Raw genomic sequence first — 20110 nt, forward strand, 5'->3', positions numbered from 1 at the left:
CTGACGATTTAAGCTCATGTTCATGGCCCATTCTTACGGTCTCTGTGTTTCTTACAGTTCCCTTTTCTTCCACTGAAAAGATTTCCAGTCGCATCTGTTCTTCAAGTCGTTGGACCTCGGCCATTGCCGCTTCATATTTATTTTGTGTTTCCTTTAATAATTTAACGAGTTCTTGGACATCCTGTATTCCCTGTTCTGGTATGTCTTCCACCACTAATTTTTTTCCTATGGATTGAATCCCTAACGATGAGTCAGCCTTGGCCTGAAGCTCATCAAACATTTCCTGCAGACTTTGTAATTCTTGCTTATGGTCAACCTTTAGTCGTTCATGTTCTTTCACTAACACGAGCTTTTCGGAAGTTGCCAAGTTAACCCCTTCCAGGATTGTAGTCCGAGCCTGTTCATACTGTTCTTTCAACTCGTTACACTCTGCTTGCAACAGGTCGTAGAGGTGAACTGGAATACCATCCTGACTTCCTGAAGATTCCTCTTCCTTTGGATCGTTCTGTGTATATTCTAGTTCCTGAACAGCCTCAGGGAGATGTGATTGGTACTTGGCCACGATGGCTCTATGGTCGCTCTCTGCTTGAGTGAGCTGTCTCTGTTGTCTTTCCAGGGACTCCCATTCGGTGTCCCAGAACTTTTTCACCTTTTCCATCTCTTGTAGGAGACGGGCACTCAACTGTTCTAATTGTCGTTGTACTTTGACATAACGTTGAGTTCTAGCCCGGTGTTCCTCCGTAATGCATCTGTCTGTAGCTTGAACAGACTCAGAATTCTCTGTCTTTATGCACGCCATCGATTTCCCAACCTTAGTCCGTGAGTTCATGTTAATCTTGTTTTTCATACATAAGCTGGACTTATCGTCTTCCGGCTCGGAGTCTGAGCTGCTTGTCTGCACCGAGTCCTCACTCGTCATTGCTTGTCGGTAGTGCCATTCCATGTCTATTTTCTTGATCCACTCCCGTCCCAGAAGTGGTGGTCCTCCCTCAGGTAGTACGTACAGATACATTCGTGGGTGTTCTTTACCCCTATCTCTCACCTTGACTCGTATTTTTCCCAGGGGGTATACATGATGCCCCGTGTATGTCTGTAATACGAATTTGGTATTTCTTAAGGGTATGTGAGAGAATAGCCGGTGATAGTCCTTTTGGTTGATGACGGATACAGCTGATCCCGTGTCCAGCTCCATTCGTACTTGGACTCCCGCTATTTTTAGTGTGACCCAGATCAACTGTAGATCAGTTACTTTACCCACATGGTGGATTCTCAGACTATCCAGCTCCTGGCTGTTTGGGTCTGAGTCTGAATTTTGTTCGTCTGAACTCTTTTCAGCCACCTGATGCACCTTGTTGTACTTTCCTTGTGGTGGTGGCTTCCTTTGCTTGTTGGTCTTCTTTCCGGACCTGCATACCTTCGCGATGTGACCCAGTTTGCCACATTTCCTGCACTCTTGGTTCTTAAACCAGCACTGATTCTGGTCGTGCGTTGTCTTTCCACAACGGTAGCATTTGGGAGTGCTTGTTGTAATTTGGTCCACCCCGAGTGCCGCCGCCTTTAGCTGCATTTCCGCCGTCCCTTTCGCTGCGGCTTCGTGCGATGAAGCTATGAGGACAGCCCTGTCCAGTGTGAGGTCGTTTTCTTCCAGAAGTCGCTTCTGCGTTCCTTCTTTGGCCAAGCCGCATACGAACTTGTCCCGCAGCGCCTCTGTCAAATTCCCTCCAAACTGGCAGTATTTCGCTAGCTTACGCAGTTCGACTAAGTATTCCGCATTGCTTTCATCTTGCCTCTGGGTTCTGGCGTAAAATTTAAATCGTTCAGCCAGCATCAACGGTGTGGGGTTCAAGTGATCCTTCAACACTGTTACGATCTCTTCGAAGGTCTGGTCCACTGGTTTAACTGGTGCTATTAGATGTTTCAAAAGCCCGTATGTTTTTGCTCCCATCGAATTTAACAAAGTTATTGCCTTGTTGTCATCCTCAATTTCGTTGGCTACGCAATATATTTCTATGCGTTCCACATACGTGGCCCAGTCTTCTATTTCTGCATTAAAGTCATTAATATTTCCTCGCTTAGGCATCTTCTTCTCTTTTTGAGAACAGTACAAGTATTACTTTACTTATTATTAATTTTCTTCTCTCTTCTTGAGAACACACCAGCCTTTCTGAAAAATCTTATTACTTTTCTGAAATTCTTAATAATTTCCAAGATGGCGGTTTCCCGCTTCTTCCTTCTTCTTCAGCGGTTTTCCCCGAAAAATGGCGGCTTTCCCGCGCTTCTCGCTCTCCCCGCCCACTTCAATGGCGGTTTTCCCGCGCTTGGCGGTCTTCACCCGGTCCCCCGACGCCGTCTGTCAGCCCGAGTGCGGTCCTTATCTATAATGCGATCGCTGGATCGCGAAGCGGCTGCCGGCCCTTATCTGTAGATCCGATCGCTCTCGCGGCTCTCGGCCCTTATCTGGAGATGCGATCGCTGGCTTGCAACGCCTCCCGCTCGGCTCTGGCTCCCCCGCTCGCGCGGCTCTCGGCTCTGACACTCCCACGCCTACTCGCAGGCTCAGCGCTTCGTGGCAGCGGTTGCTGCACGGCTTCTCACATTGCCCGCGGTCCGGCTGTCACCCGACGCCGTTGGACCCGAATGCTTTGCCCTTCTCCTCCAAATACTTCTACCCCGTTTTTTTAAAAATGTATTTGTTTTAACTACTCACAGTCTCTTCGGCCGCCTTGTTTTAGGCTGATTGGCTCGCTCAAGATGTGGTAGCAGGGTAATCTGTGCCTGTTGCTGCCGCAGCTTTGCTGTTAATCTTCCAGCTTCCAGTAAGTACTATACTTTTAGTAGACGGAGCCTCGTGTTTTCTTTTTGAAGCTCTCTGCTACTGGTTAGTCTTGCCGCAGGGTACGATCGGACTCGTCGCCACTGTAAAGTCTGTAGGTTGTGCAGTAAATAACTTCAGAGACTTTAGAAGTACAAACAAAACAGGTCTTTACTATTCAGTGGTCTGGGCGATTTCTGATCTAGTTAACGTATCACAACCCTTATATACTGGTGTGGTCACTATCGGTATTACAGTATACATGAGCCAATAAATAGTGCCACCCTAAAGTAGTGCTCTTAAAGGCGAACGGTCACATTCTATAGTTCCCTTAAAGGTAAACGGTTACATACACAACAACACCGAGCCACATAAGGAGAAATTAGGGTAGGTGACCAAAATCTTGGTCAAAGGGGTAGGTTTTAAGGAGCATCTTAAAGGAGGAAAGAGAGTTAGGGAGGTGGAGAGGTTTAGGCAGGGAATTGTAGAGCTTAGAGCCCAGGCAACAGAAGGCACGGCCACCAATGGTTGAGCGATTATAATCAGGGATGCTCAAGAGGGCAGAATTAGAGGAGCGCAGATATCTCGGGGGGAGGGGGTTGTGGGGCTGAAGGAGATTACAGAGATAGGGAGGGGCAGAGCCATGGAGGGATTTGAAAACAAGGATGAGAATTTTGAAATCGAGGCGTTGCTTAACCGGGAGCCAATGTAGGTCAGCGAGCACAGGGTTGATGGGTGAATGGGACATGGTGCGAGTTAGGACACGGGCAGCAGGGTTTTGGATCACCTCAAGTTTACATAGGGTAGAACATGGGAGGCCAGCCAGGAGTGTGTTAGAATAGTCAAGTCTCGAGGTAACAAAGGCTGGATGAGGGTTTCAGCAGCGGATGAGCTGAGGCAGGGGCGGAGACGAGTGACGTTACGGAGGTGGAAATAGGCGGTCTTAGTTATGCTGCGGATATGTGGTCGGAAGCTCATTTCAGGGTCAATAATGACACCAAGGTTGCGAACAGTGTTGTTCAGCACCAGACAGATGTTAGGAAGAGGGATGGAGTCAGTGGCTAGGGAACGGAGTTTGGGGTGGGGACTGAAAACAATGGCTTCGGTCATCCCAATATTTAATTGGAGAAAATTTCTGCTCAGTTGAACAAGCAGTCTGACAATTTAGAGATCGTGGAGGGGGTCGAGAGAAGTGGTGGTGAGATAGAGCTGGGTGTTGTCAGCGTACATGTGGAAACTGACGCTGTGTTTTCGGATGATTGTAGATGAGAAATAGGTGCGGGCCAAGGATAAATCCTTTGGGGGACACCAGAGGTAACGATGCGGGAGCGGGAAGAGAAGCCGTTGATTCTCTGGTTACGATTAGATAGATAAGAATGGAACGATGCGAGTGCAGTCCCACCCATCTGGACGATGGTGGAGAGGCATTGGAGGAGGATGGAGTGGCCAACCATGTCAAAGGCTTCAGATAAGTCAAGAAGGACGAGGAGGGATAGTTTATCTTTGTCACAGTCACAAAGGATGTCATTTGTGACTTGGATGAGAGCCGTTTCGGCACTGTGGCAGGGGCGGAAACCTGATTGGAGAGAGTCAAACATGGAGTTGCGGGAAAGATGGGCACGGATTTGGGAGGCGATAACGCATTCAAGGACTTTGGAGAGGAACGGGAGATTGGAGATGGGGCGGTAGTTTGCTAGGACAGAGGGCTCAAGGGTTTATTTTTGAGGAGAGGGGTGATGACGGCAGATTTGAGGGAGAGGACAGTACCTGAAGAGAGAGAACCGTTAACAATGTCAGCTAACTTGGGAGACAGAAAAGGAAGTTGGGTGGTCAGCAGTTTGGTGGGAATAGGGTCGAGGGAGCAGGAAGTGGATCTCATGGACAAGATGAGCGCAGAGAGGTCATGAGGGGAGATCGGAGAGAAACTGGAGAAAGATGTGAGTTCAGGGCTAGGGCAGAGGGGGGGGAACCTTAGAAGAAGTTTGGCCCGGTGGGCTAGGGAAAGGAAGGGAAGTGGCAGAGGCAGCTGAATGGATGGTCTCAATCTTAGAGACAAAAAAGTCCATGAGTTCCTCACACTTGTTGTCGGAGGTGAGGGTGGAGGAAACAGAGGAGAGGGGTTTAAGAAGATGGTTAGCATGGAGAATAGAAGCCGGTGTTTATCTTTGCATTCCAGAATGATTCTGGAATAGTGAGCAATTTTGGCAGACAAGAGCAGGACCTGATAATGCTTTATGTGGTCCAGCCAGATCTGGCGGTGAATGGCTAAACCAATTGTTCGCCATATCCGTTCAAGTCTGAGGCCCTTGAGCTTAAGATGAGGGCCGCACCAAGTGGAACGGCCAGGGTGAGAGAGAATAATTGTTTTAATAGGGACTGGGGCATCAAAGGTGGTGGTGAGGGTGTGGTTGAGCAGATCGGTAGCTGCAGAAATGTCGTGGTGAATGGAGGGCCAAGGGCTGGACAGTTGGGATTTCGTCAGTGCAGTTGTAAGAGAGTTGGGAGATGCCTTACCCTTTGAGTGAATTGCTCTGCCTGACCTCTGCTTACTTTAAACTTCCTAATTTTTCACTATATTCCCTGTTACTTGCCTGGTTCATTTTTATTAATTCCTTTTATAACCTTGAAGGGTTTTTTTTTATTTTTTTATTAAAAGTGTTTTATTTTTCAAAGAAACGACCCCGACTTTCTTTGCTCACAACTTACATTCTTCCGACAATGCCGTCTCTACATTTTCAAGGGCAATAGTATGTGTCTTCAGTTGTAGCATTCTTGTCTCTGAGTCAGAAGGTTGTGAGTCAAATCATAGAACAATACAGCACAGAAGGAGGCCACTCGGCTCATCGTGCCTGTGCCAGCTCTTTGAAAGGGCTATCCAACTCGTCCCAACCCTCCCTGCTCTTTCCCCATAGCTCCACAGATTTTCCCCTTCAAGTATTTATCCAATTCCCTTTTGAAAGTTACTATTGAATCTGCTTTCAGACAGTACATTCCAGATCACAACAACTCGCTGTGTAAAAAATGTTTCCTCGTCCCACCTCCGGTTCTTTTGCAAATTACCTTAAATCTGTTTCCTCTGGTTACTGACACTTCTGCCACTGGAAACAGTTTCTCCTATTTACTCTATCAAAACCCTTCATGATTTTGAACACCTTTTTTCAGATTTCCTTTTAACCTTCTCTGCTCCAAAGGCAACAGCTTCTTGAACCGCCACAGTCCAATAGGTGAAGGTACTCCCACAGTGCTGTTAGGTAGTTGCGGTCTTGAGCTAACCTCAGTGCAGTATTGAGGGAGCATTGCATTGTCAGAGTTGCTGTCCATCAAATAAGATGTTAAACTAAGACCCTGCCTGCTTGGTCCAGTGGCTTAGCTGGGACATTAAAGATCCTATGGCACTGTTCAAAGAAGAGCAGGGTATTCCCCCGATGTCTCGGCCAATATTCCTCCCTCAACCAACAGCACCACAGAGTGTTCCCCTGGGCCTCACAAGGAGGCCTTATCCAGGGCTCCCCTCCCTCTCCCAAACGCCTTCCCCCACCCTCCACCCCCGGACCCACTACCCCACTTATATGACTGCCAGGGAGTGATTCTGGTTGTCCCCGGCTGCGGCCTCCTGCCTCTGATCTTCCGCTCCCGCCCACCGGCCAGGTGGTGCATTCGGCTGGATTCGGGCGGGACTCCGATGCAAGTTATGGGAGTGATAGAGCGCAGAAGAAGGCCATTTGGCCCATCATGCCTGTGCCGGCTCTTTAAAAGAGTTGCAGGAAACTTTCGTTCATCCGGAGGTTAAATGTCCGGAAAGCTCTATCCACCGGCAAAATTCAGGAGTCGGTTCAGATAAGTTTTTTTTCTTTTCGTTGCTTTTTTTCTCCAGTCAGGCTCTGCAAGGTCTAGCTGAAGCTGTTGCTTAGCTATAGAGATGCTTGCAGCTGCAGCCGACTGTTTTGAAGCTGTTGCTAAGCAACAGGGTTTGTTGCTTCACACGGAGCTCTCTGAGCTCCGTATGTTTTAACATTGGCGCTGGTTTCTACAGCAGTTTTGATGGGACGGCAACAGCTCGGTCCCGTCAGTGCCGGATACCAGAAAGTTTCCTGTACCTTTTGAAAGTCATTATTGAATCTGCTTCCACCGCCCTTTCAGGCAGTGCTTCCCAGGTCACAACAACTCGCTGCGTAAAAAATGTCTTCCTGATCTCGCCTCTGGTTCTTTTCATAATCATAATATCATAATCAACTTTATTGTCATTGTTAGTGCACAAGTGCAGTACAACGAAATGTAGGCTTGCGGCTCCCGAGAGTGTACATTTAGATTAAGACATTTAAACATTCAACAAACATTTGGCTTGTAATACATTAACATAAACACAACCATAATAAAGTGCATTGGCAGATGTGCAGGCTTTAGAGTTTATTTGTGGAGTTCAGTAGGATGACAGCCCTGGGAAAGAAGCTGTTCCTAAATCTGGTCGTTCGGGTGCGAATGCATCTGTAGCGTCTCCCAGATGGCAGGAGGGCGAACAGACTGTGGCTGGGGTGGGTAGGGTCTTTGATGATGGACCATGACCTCCGTAAACAGCGTTTCTGGTATATGTGCTGTATGGTCGGTAGCCGGGTGCCGGTAATGCGTTGGGCAGTTTTGACTACCCGCTGCAGGGCTTTCCGGTCATAGTAGCTACAGCTGCCATACCATACTGTGATACAGTTCGTCAGGATGCTCTCTATTGTGTATCGGTAAAAGTTAGATAGGATCAGGGGCGACAGGTTACATCTCTTCAGCCTCCTTAGGATATATAGGTGCTGCTGGGCCTTCTTCACCAGAGAGGAGGTATTGAGGGACCAGGAGAGGTCTTCCGTGATGTGGACTCCGAGGAACTTAAAGTTGTCCACCCTTTCCACCACAGCCCCATTGATGTGGATGGGGGTGTGACTTCCGCCTTTAGACTTCCTGAAGTCCACAATGATTTCTTTGGTTTTCTTGATGTTAAGGGCCAGGTTGTTATCGGCGCACCACTTCACGAGATGCTGGACCTCCTCCCTGTAGGCTGACTCATCGTTGTTGGTGATCTGGCCTACTACCGTGGTATCATCCGCAAACTTAATGATGGTGTTGGAACCATGAACAGCCACACAGTCGTGGGTGAAGAGGGAGTAGAGGAGGGTGCTCAGCACACATGCTTGTGGGGCCCCCGTGTTCAGGGTCAGGGGGGGAGGTGTGGTTACCTAATTTGACAGACTGGGGTCTGTTTGTTAGGAAGTCCAGGGTCCAGTTGCAGAGGGAAGTGTTCAGGCCAAGAGTGTGGAGTTTGGTGGCCAGCTTGTTGGGGATGATAGTGTTGAATGCTGAGCTGTAGTCTATGAACAGCATTCTGATGTAGGTCTCTTTACCATCTAAGTGATTCAGTGCCGAGTGTAGAGCAGTTGTGATTGCATCCTCCATTGATCTGTTTGCACGATAGGCAAACTGGTGTTGGTCAAGAGAGGCGGGAACACTGGCTTTGATGTGAGCCAGGACCAGTCTCTCGAAACACTTCATTATGATGGGTGTGAGTGCAACAGGTCGATAGTCGTTCAGGCACGTCACAGCCGTTTGTTTTGGCACAGGAATAATGGTAGCGGTCTTGAAGCATGTAGGGACTACTGCCTGGGCCAATGACAGATTGAAGATGGCGGTGAAGACATCAGCCAGCTGATCAGCACATTCCTTGAGTACCCGTCCAGGGATGCTATCCAGTCCAGCAGCCTTTCGTGTGTTCACTCCGCGTAGAACACCCCTTACGTCGGAGGTCGACAGAGTGAGCACCTGGTCTTCCGGGGGTGGCAAGGCTTTTGTAGCCGGCTCCCTGTTGTTCCTGTCGAAGCGAGCGTAGAAGTTGTTAAGCTCCTCCGGAAGGGAGGCATCGCTAACCGGGGGGCTGGTGTTTTTGCTCTTGTAGTCAGTGATGGACTGGATGCCTTGCCACATGCGCCGGGGGTCCGAGTTGCTGTGGAAATGATCCTCTATCCGCAGTGTCTGTTTCCTTTGGCAGTCCTGATACCCTTTTTTAGGTTGGTCCTAGCTGCACTGTAAGCCACCACGTCGCCAGATTTAAATGCTGCGTCGTGTGCTTTCAACAGCAAGCGGACCTCTCCGTTCATCCAGGGTTTCTGGTTGGGGTATGTCCTGATATTTTTATGGGTCGTGACGACCTCGACGCAACTGTTAATGTAGAATAGCACTGTGGATGCGTATTCCTCGATGTCATTATGGGCAAACATGCCCCAATCAGTGCGTTCGAAGCAATCCTGAAGCTCCGAGACTGCCCCCTCTGGCCATAATTTTGCCAATTACCTTAAATCTGTGTCCTCTGGTTACCGACCCTTCTGCCGGGATAAAAATGCATTATATAAATGCAAGTTCTTTCTTCCTTCTTAAAGCTTTTTCTTTTAAAATTAACAATCAAAAGGCTCCCATTTAAACAATTTGCTCGACAAATTACTGATTGCATGCTTTCATGTGGCTTAGTTGTCTGCTCATTTTTGATACCTGACCATAATTGGAAATTATATTTGCACCTGTTCCATCCTACCAAGAGGGATGGATCAAAGAGAATTCTCCAACCGTGAGTCAAAGGGTCTTTAAGCATCAGAAAAAAATCACAGGATTTTTTTTTTTTAATGCATTGCTTGGAGTCCACAATTTATATTTGATGAGCCATCACTCACATGGAGATTAAAGCTGAAATGGGAAGTTGGGATGGTCCTCTGGAAGGATTGCGAACAAATGGGCAAAAACAGCCTTCGACATCCCAGTTTGCAGTTGCCCAAGTGCGAGGTTGAAAGTGGTTCAGTATCACTGTGGTGGGCAGTTGAGTTTTCTCTTCACATACCTGGTAAAGGCATCCTCCAGCTCGAAAAGTGCTCTCCGTAAGAGAACAGGAGGCACTGAATTGAACAAGTGAATTATTCTTTTGTGAGCAATGAACTGAATAGGATCAAGGATGTAGATCAATTTGTGGTGTCCTTGACATTCTACGGCTATCAGATATCTAAGAGATTGTTAAATGTCGCTGGGGAGTTGCCTGATTAATGGTTATTATTAAACGAAGGAAGAGAGGTCAAGCATGAGGAGAAATTATGAGAAATGTATATTCGCGGGGAAATTTATGCTGCTTAATTTGCAAAATAGTGAATTTCATGTTCACTGTGCTCAGATCAATCTAATCCATATTTCTTGTTGCAAAAAGTAATATTCTACGTTTTTGGCTGAAGTGGATGATTAACTACATGTTGGCTGTACTTAAGCTTCTTCAGAGGAGGTTTGGAATTAAGTTCCTTGCCTACACCTAAAGCCAGACATAAACTTTTAGAATCATAGAATCGTTACAGCAAAGTAGGAGGCCATTCGGCCCATCGAGCCCGTGCTGGCTCTCTGCAAGAGCACTTCAGCTAGTCCCACTCCCCTGCCCATTCTCCATAGTCCTGCAATTTTTTTTCCCTTCAGGTACTTAGCCAATTCCCTTTTGAAAGCCACGATTGAATCTGCCTCCATCATCCTCTCAGGCCATGCATTCCAGATCTTAACCACTCGCTGCATAAAAAAGTTTTTTCTCATGTCGCCTTTGGACTTTCTACCAATCACCTTAAATCTGTCCCCTCTGGTTCTCGACCCTTCTGCCAATGGGAACAGTTTCCCTCTATCTACTCTGTCCAGACCCCTCATGATTTTGAACACCTCCATCAAATCTCCTCTCAATCTTCTCTGCTCGAAGGAGAACAACCCCAAGCTTCTTCAGTCAATCCACATAACTGAAGTCCCTCATCCCTGGAACCATTCTTGTGAATCTTTCTGCAAGTTATTTTTTTACCTTCCCGATATTCTTCCCTTCTTCAATTAGTGCCTATGATGCTGGATGAAGCGCAGTTCCACAGGTGGCTGTCACCTTTCCTTACTCACATGGACAGCCAGGAGTAAGTTTTCAGATCGGCTTCACCCAAATTGCGCGCACTAATCGGGTGCACCCAGTCAAAGAATAGGTTGGAAAGCTGTTACGCCCAATTTTTCACCTGTTCGATTTTCCACGTCCATTTTCCCTCAACGCAGAATGATTTTGGAGGGTGCGTGCAAATGTAGGCAAAAGTGGCACAGTGCATGTCAAATTCATCACTGTTGCTTGATCAATGTTGATCTCTCTTGTCTGTGTACCACAGGCATCCTTCGAACCTTTGTCTCTTGTCACTGTTGTAATGTCGGAAACGAGGCCACCAATTTGTGCACAGCAAGATCCCACAAACAGTAAATCTGATCATCACCAGATAACCTGTTTTAGTGACGTTGACTGAGGGATAAATATTGGCCCCAGGACTCCGAGTGCTCAAAACATGGAATGGACTTCCAACTGGAGTAGTTCAGGCAAGAAACCTGGACTATTTAAGAAGCAATTGTAAGCTGCAATGGGAGGAATTTTAGGGTCATTATAGGGAATGGTGGCATAATGGTGATGTTACTGGACTAGTAATCCAGTAGGACCTGGACTAATGATCTGGTAGAACATGAGTTCAAATCCTGCCACAGCAGCTGGGGAATTTAAATTCAGTTCATAATAAAAAACAAATAAATCTGGAATAAAAAGCTAGCACCAGTAATAGTGACCATGTAACTTCCGGATGTCGTAAAAGCCCATCTGGTTCACTGAAGTCCTTTAGGGAAGGAAATCTGCTGTCCTTACCCGGTCTGGCCTATATGTGACTCCAGACCCACGGCCCTCTGAAATAGCCAAGCAAGCCACTCAGTTAGGGGCAATTAGGGAGAGAGCAATAAATGCTGGCTTTGTCAGCAACGCCCACATCTCGTGAATGAATTTAAAAAAAATTAAACCAGATCTGCTAGTGTAGTGGTAATGTCATTGAACTAGCAATCCTAGAGGCCTGGACAGATAATCTAGAGAATGAGAGTTCATAATATTAACTGGGATAGTCAGAGTGTGAAAGGCTTAGAGAGTACAGAATTCTTAAAGTGCATCCAGGAGAGTTTTTTGAGCCAGCATGTAGAAATTCCTACAAGATAGGGGGCGGTACTGGACCTAATTCTAGGGAATGTAGCCGGGCAAGTGGTAGAAGTGTCAGTAGGAGAGCATTTTGGTGACAGTGACCAAAATTTGGTGAGATTTATGGTAGTCATGGAAAAGGACAAAGATGGACCGGAAATAAGGGTTCTAAATTGGGGGAAGGTGGATTTTAATATGATAAGGCAGGATCTGGCCAAAGTGGACTGGGATCAGCTACTTGTAGGACAATCCACATCAGAGCAGTGGGAGTCTTTCAGAAAGGAAATAGAGAGAGTACAACGCCAACATGTTCCCGTAAAGGTCAAGGGTGGGACCAACAAGCACAGGGAACCCTGGATGTCAAGGGATATACAAGAATGGATTAGGAAAAAAAGGGAGGCTTTTGGCAGATACAAAGGACTAAAAACAGTGGAAGCCCTAGGGGAGTATAGAAAGTGCAGGGGGGGTACTTAAAAATAAATTAGGAGAACGAAGAGGCTTCATGAAAAACCATTGGCGGGCAAAATAAAGGAAAATCCCAAGGTGTTTTATAAGTATATTAAGGGCAAGAGGATAGCCAGGGAAAGAGTAGGGCCCATTAGGGACCAAAGTGGCAATCTGTGTGTAGAGCCGGAAGATGTAGGTGAGGTTTTAAATTAATATTTTGCATCTGTTCACTATGGAGAAGGATGAAGTAGGCATAAAAATCAGGCAGGGGGATTGTGATATATTTGAACAAATTAGTATTGAGAGGGAGGAGGTACTAGCGGTTTTAGCGGGCTTAAAAGTGGATAAATCCCCAGGCCCAGACGAGATGTATCCCAGGCTGCTGTGTGAGGCAAGGGAGGAGATTGCAGGGGCTCTGACACAAATTTTCAGAACCTCTCTGGCCACAGGGGTGGTGCCAGAGGACTGAAGAACAGCTAACGTAGTACAGGTAGACTACCCTTTATCCGAACTTCCGAAAACCGAAACCCTCTAAAAACCGAAGGTTTTTTCGGTCAGCGTAAGTCATGCGCACGACATGACCAGAGTGGCGCACGACTTACGCTGAGCAGAGGGTCAGCGTAAGTCATGCGCACGACCCCCCGCGGACCCCCCCGCGGACCCCCGCCGACCCCCGCCGACCCCGACCCCCGCCGACCCCCCTGCGGACCCCCGCTGACCCCCCCGCGGACCCCCGCCGACTTACGCTGAGCAGAGGGTCAGCGTAAGTCGTGCGCACGACCCCCCGTGGACCGCCGACCCCGACCCCCGGCGACCCCCCCCCGCCGACCCCCCCCGCCGACCCCGACCCCTGCCGACCCCCCCCGCGGACCCCCGCCGACCCCGACCCCCGCCGACTTACGCTGAGCAGACCTGTTGGTGGAAATGCGGAACTTCATTGCATTCCAGGCTAGCAGCGACGGACAAGCCACGACTGCGGACCCCCCCGCCGATGCCGACCCCCCCGCGGAACCCCGCCGACCCCGACCACCGCCGACCCCCCCGCGGACCCCCGCCGACCCCCCCGCGGACCCCCGCCGACCCACCTTCCGAAATCCGAAATTTTCCGAAAACCGAAACACGGCTGGTCCCGAGGTTTTCGGATAAAGGATAGTCTTGTACCATTATTCAAGAAGGGTAGCAGGGATAAACCAGTGAATTACAGGCCAGTGAGCCTAACATCAGTGGTAGGGAAATTATTGGAAAAAATTCTGAGACAGAATTAGTCTCCACTTGGAGAGGCAAGGATTAATCAAGGATTGTCAGCATGGCTTTGTCAGTGGGAGATCATGTCTAACCAATTTGATGGAATTTTTCGAGGGGGTGACTAGGTGTGAGGATGAGGGTAGAGCAGTTGATGTGGTCTACATGGACTTCAGTAAGGCTTTTGACAAAGTCCTGCATGAGAGACTGGTCAAGAAGGTAAGAGCCCATGAGATCCAGGGCAATTTGGCACATTGGATCCAAAATTGGCTTAGTGGCAGGAGGCAGAGGGTGATGGTCGAAGGTTGTTTTTGTGACTGGAAGCCTGTGTCCAGTGGTGTACCGCAGGGATCGGTGCTGGGTCCTTTGCTGTTTGTAGTGTACATTAATGATTTAGATATGAATGTAGGAGGTATGATCAGTAAGTTCGCAGATGACATGGAAATTGGTGGAGTGGTAAATAGCGAGGAGGGAAGCCTCAGGCTACAAGACGATATAGATGGGTTGGTTAGATGGGCAGAACAGTGCCAAATGGAATTTAACCCTGAAAAGTGTGAGGTGATGCATTATGGGAGGACTAACAAGGCAAGGGAATACACAATGAATGGTAGGATCCTAGGAAGGACAGAGGATCAGAGGGACCTTGGTGTGCATGTACATAGATCCCTGAAGGCAGCAGGACAGGTAGATAAGGTGGTTAAAAGGGCATATGGGATACTTGCCTTCATTAGCCGAGGCATAGAATATAAGAGCAGGGAGGTTATGATGGAGCTGTACAAAACTCTAGTTAGGCCACAGCTGGAATACTATGTGCAGTTCTGGTCGCCACACTATAGGAGGGATGTGATTGCATTGGAGAGGGTGCAGAGGAGATTCACCAGGATGTTACCTGGGCTGGAGCGCTTCAGCTATGAAGAAAGACTAAACAGGCTGGGGTTGTTTTCCTTAGAGCAGAGAAGGCTGAGGGGGGACCTGATTGAAGTGTACAAAATTATGAGGGGCATAGATAGGGTAGATAGAAAGGAACTTTTCCCCTTAGTAGAGGGGTCAATAACCAGGGGGCATAGTTTCATGATAAGGGACAGGAGATTTAGAGGTTTAGAAGCTTTTTCACCCAGAGGGTGGTTGGAATCTGGAACTCACTGCCTGAAAGGGTGGTAGAGGCAGGAACCCTCACAACATTCAAGAAGCATTTGGATGAGCTCTTGAAATGCCATAGCATACAAGGCTATGGACCAAGTGCTGGAAAATGGGATTAGAATATAGACAGGGCTTGATGGCCTGTGTGGACACGATGGGCCGAAGGGCCTCTTTCTGTGCTGTATAACGCTATGGGCTCGATTTTCATTGGGCCATTGAGGCAGGATTGGAGGCGTGTGGGGGGTAAAAATCGCAAAATCGGGGGCACGATCCCATCCCGCCCCCAACCCGCTTCCATGCCAGTTTGAAAGGAGGCGGATACCCGACCTGTGCTGGGACCCGCCTCCCCGAGGCAGGAAGGGGATTAGTGCCAATTAACTGCCTGTTAACAGGTAGTTAACAGGCAGTTTTTAGCCTACTCCCTATTTTTATCCCTGAAGCGTGGGATTCCCGACGGCTCCAAACCACGCCACATTAGCGAGGCGGACCGTCGGGTTAAGGGCTTGGAGGGGTCGAGATGTCCAGTGTTCAGTTGAGTGATGTGTGCATGAGTGCAGAGGTAAGTGTGTTTGGTGTGTGTAAAGTGTTTAAATAAGTTTTACTTACCTTTACTTACCTTTACAGCCTTCCTTTCTTCAGGTCTCGGGAGTCCCTCATCTCACCGGCGCAGAATGGCCGCGAGCTGTCAAAAGTTGCAGCATTCAGCTTTCTGTTCTGGAGAGATCTCTAAATCAGCCTGAGAGGAAGGAATTAACTTAGTGTACAGATTGTCAGTGTTTGACAGCTTCAAAGAGCTGTCAAATGCTGATATTTCATCTGACAAAAGCTCTTGACAGATGAAATGTCAATCTGTGATGTCACCTGTTGCCGGGTGGCCCTTAATTGGCCTGCTGAGTCCGCTGGGCGGGCTCAACAAGGTCAATCAAGTGAAAATCGCGTGGGTTGGCCACAACTCGATGGAGGCGGGACTACAACCCTGAAAGTTGTAGTCCCGCCTCCTACACGCCTCCAGTATCAAAATCCAGCCCTATGACTCACTGGGGGAGAAATTGGGTGAGTAGCGCCACTTGTTAGCGCCTAAAGAGGCAGTCAGTGGCTGTAGCGCCACTGGCTGCGTCTCGCGTGATATTCAGTAGGAGCGCTAATGGTGGCGTTAGGCATTTGCGCTGCGCCGCCACCGATGTTGTCATCGGTGTGCGCAGCGCCCCATTCGTGCCCCGTTCGCGATATTTGGTAGCGAACGCCTCAGTTGCGCCGCTCGCTACCCGCGCCCGGTTCACGGGGCCTTACTGTGCCAGCAGCGGCGCAAGTTAAGGTGGAGGTGTAGGGCGGCCGCCTTTTCGGCGGCCTCCTGCCAGCACCTCCGTCCCCGGCCTCCTAACCACCCCCCCGCGGCATTGCCGGCTGTTTCCCAAGAGCCCGGCACTTCTCCTTGGTGCCGGGCTCATTTGCCAGCACTCGCGAGCGGGGATCGCGCTGTTACAGGCACCTCCCCCTTAACAGTGGGAGGAAGGCCTGCAGTACCGCAGCGTGCCATGCCGCAGCATGTGGCGCTGCGGCACATTGCGCTGCGATATTCAGTTTCAGTGCCCTAAGAGGGACGCGGAGCGCCTTGAGCCTCGCCCCGTCTCCCTCGAGGAGCAAAGAAACTGAATATCTGACGATCGCTAAAGCCACGAACGCTGCGCTAAATCCTGCGCTCAGGCGACTTTTGCGCCACTTTGGCGCCCCAACCCAATTTCTAGGCCACTGACTCTATAATGCCACCTTCACAGTTTAAGCATTTGAGTTCATGTTTTGAAGAAAATCTGGAAATAACAAGCTGATACCAGTGATAGTGACCATGAAGCTCATGTTGTAAAATCTCAACTGGATCACTAATGTCCTTTAGGGAAGGAAACCTGTCATCCTTATCCGGTCCAATGAAACTAGGGATGGGCAATAAATGCCGGCCTTGCCAGCGACATCCCCATCTGGGTGGGCTAAATGGCCTTCCTCATCTGCCGTTACCTTGTGATTCCTCCCTCCCCTACCCCTCCCCTCCCCCCACCCATGCTTTTCATAAAAATCTAATTTTTGCTCAAACCTCTCTATTTATCCATGAAACCGTTCGCTTTGACATATCCCATTCACACCTAGTCAGAATGTTGAGTGGTTGCTTAATTGGAATTTTTACTCCTGATTAAGGTGGTCTAGGTCCCTTTCCATTCTACTGAAATTATTTAATTTCCACTCTAATACCTTTATCTTGAGCTCCATTTTTACTTTCTTTTAATTGCAAACCTAATCAGGTTGTGGGCATCATTTCCTAAGTATCCTCTGGCCTTCAGATCAATTCGTTACCGCAGAACTAGCCGTGCAACAAACTGGTTAAGAAAATAGCCATGGATGCATTTTCACCACAAACATTTGTCATATCCCAACCAACTTTAGGATAGACAAAGAATTTAAATTTATATGACTTTGGGAGTTTCCCAACGCGCTTTACAGCCAATGACAGACCAAAAACAGATTATCTGGCCAGTTATCATATCCCAATCAATTTTGGGACAGTGAAAAAAAGAGCATGCATTTATATAACACCTTTCATGACCTTGGGATATATCAAAGCGTTTTACAGCTAAAGTACCAAAGATGATCTAGTCCTTTATCTCACTGCTGTTTGTGGGACCACCCTTGCCTGCAAAATCGGCTGCTGTGTTTACCTAGATAACAAGAGTCATTACACTTCAAGAGCAAATCAAAAGCAATGAAGCACTTTGGGACATCCTGTGGACATGAACGGCAGTCTATAAATGCAAATTAATTCTTTCTATTGCTCTTATAGCTTTCATAGCTGGGACTATTGAGTCTCCATTCTCGCTGTGCAAAAATGCAATGTCATTCTGATTAGTGCCACGCTTTCATTTTGAATGCAGAGCACATTTGCTGGTACCCGAACACAGTCGTGCTGCTTAGTACCCTATTAATTGTAATTTGAATAACAAATTGAATAATATTTGTTACATTTCCTGCTCCTTCATTTCCATTTGTCGACCTCTGCGCCTTCTTTTTTTAAGTGTACTCTGAAGTAATAATCTGTGCCATCGACACAGTTTAAAATACTTAACTGTACTCCATGCTTCCAATACGACGCAAATTGTGTTTGAATAAATTACGACTGATCATGAGAAAATGTGATAGAAACCAATTGAAAACATGTCTCTGAATATCAGCCAAGAGAATATTTAGATAAAACCGCTTTCAAATAAGTGAAGTCAGCTATATATAGCAAGTAATTCCTGAATTACTTATAGAATCATAGCTCAGCTCAGAAGGAGGCCATTCGGCCCATCGAGTCTTTCGAAGAGCAATCCAGTTAGTCCCACTCCCCCGCTCTTTCCCCATATCCCTGCAATTTTTTCTCCTTCAAGTATTCATCCAATTCCCTTTTGAAGGCTACTATTGAATCTGCATCCACCACCATACTTCTGACAAAGTATCTAATTGAAGAGTACTTCTGAGCCATATTTCAGTGTAAGCAAATTACTCGCCCCCGGAGGATTATAGTGGAACCCCCACTACCCACCAGAATAGAGGGAACCCTCCTTGTGTATAATGGAAAGAAAGAACTTGTATTTTTATGGTGCCTTTTACAACCTCAGGACGTCCCAAAACATTTCACGGCCAATTAAGTATTTTTAAAGAGTGGGCACTATTGCGGTATAGGGAAATGAATGTATTCCATAGAATGGACAGCACAGGAACAGGCCATTCGGCCCACCTGCTCCATGCTCCACACGAGCCTCCTCCCACCCCTCTTCATCTCACCCTATCAGCATACCCTTCTGTTCCTTTCTCCCTCATGTACCTATCTAGCTTCCCTTTAAATGCATCTCTGCTATTCGCCTCAACTACACCACACGGTAGCAAGTTCCACATTCTAACCACTCTCTGGGTAAAGAAGTTTCGCCTGGCCAATATTTATCCCTCAATCAAACAGATTATCTGGTCATTATTGCATTGCAGTTTGTGGGAGCTTGCTGTGCGCAAATTGGCTGCCGCGTTTCCTGCATTACAACAGTGACGACGCTTCAAAAAGTACTTCATTGGCTGTAAAGCGCTTTGGGACGTCCTGAGGTCATGAAAGGCGCTATAGAAATGCAAGTCTTTTTTTTTCTTTCTTTGAATTCCCTATTGGATTTATTAGTGACTATCTCATATTTTTGACCCCTAGTTTTGGTCTCCCCACAAGTGGAAACATCTTGGGGTAGAATTTCTGCGTTGGGCACAATTTGTGCCCGAAATTGCGCCCGTTTTGAAAAATGTTTTTATTTCTCGAGTTTCTGCTCAAACTCATTTGCATATCGCCGAGCACAAAATCTGCCACGAGCCAGCGCAATCGGGCAGCATTTTAAAACGTAATTTCTTTTTTAAATTTGCTTTAAAAAATATTCCTTGATACATTTAAGAGTGGTAGCTCGGTGCAGTTTGATTAATACAGAAAATGAGTTTATCACAAATAAATAAGCAATTTTAGTCAGTGTCTAGTCCCCCACCTGTGAGTAACCCGATTTTAAATGACTGAAAATGATTTTCAAAAAATATACAGAACCGTTTCCTAGTTATATTGAGGTACAGATTCTTAGCAAATTTTTTTTTTTAATGCTACGCGAAAGCTTTTAAAACGTGCCCCTGCGCCCAAAAAGAACCAGATTAATGTTTAGAGCCTCCTCTAAGGCCCCACAAACGAGCGCAATTAACGGAAACTCCCAGTGGTGATGAATTCATCCTGGGGGTGCGGCCAGTTTCGTGGGCGGGGCCGGCTTCCAGCACGGTGTATTTTTAAACTGGCGCGAAAGATGGCGGAAGCTCGAGTTGCGCTGAACGTAATTCGCCGCTTAAAATTCTGCGATCTTTTGCTCCGGTTACGCCGGTTTTGGCCGAATTACGCCCCCAAAAAAAACCAGCGCAATCGAGCGGAAACTCCAGGCCCTTCTCTATGTATAATCGAGTGTTCTGCTCCGACACGTGCGGTGCAGCAATACGCCTGGGCACAAGAATTAAGATGAATGCTCTGCAAATAACAAAAGAAACATCATGTTGCTTTAATGACAGAGAAATGGAACACAAATAACAAAAGATATCGTACGATCAGGACATGTCTCACACAAGGCTTTCTCCTGAGAAAATGACAACAAATAATAAGAAAGGCAGTTAATAAAACTGCAGATAATGAGACTCCATTATATTTCACAGGGATTTCTCATTGATTAATGCTGCAGTGCTTACTTTGATAGCGAAAAATATCAGTGTAGTTTCATTCTTCTTTAAGGTAACCTAGAAACTAGAAAGACTTTTAATGCATGCTCCTTACTCCCCTCTTATTGTGGACGACAAAGATGCACTGATAGATTTTTGTATATTAAAGTGGAATAAAGGCAGAGCATGCTGTTAAACACTCAACA

Source organism: Somniosus microcephalus, chromosome 1, assembly GCF_052327205.1.
Source record: "Somniosus microcephalus isolate GS21.2 chromosome 1, FLI_Smic_1.0, whole genome shotgun sequence".
NCBI lineage: Eukaryota > Metazoa > Chordata > Chondrichthyes > Squaliformes > Somniosidae > Somniosus > Somniosus microcephalus.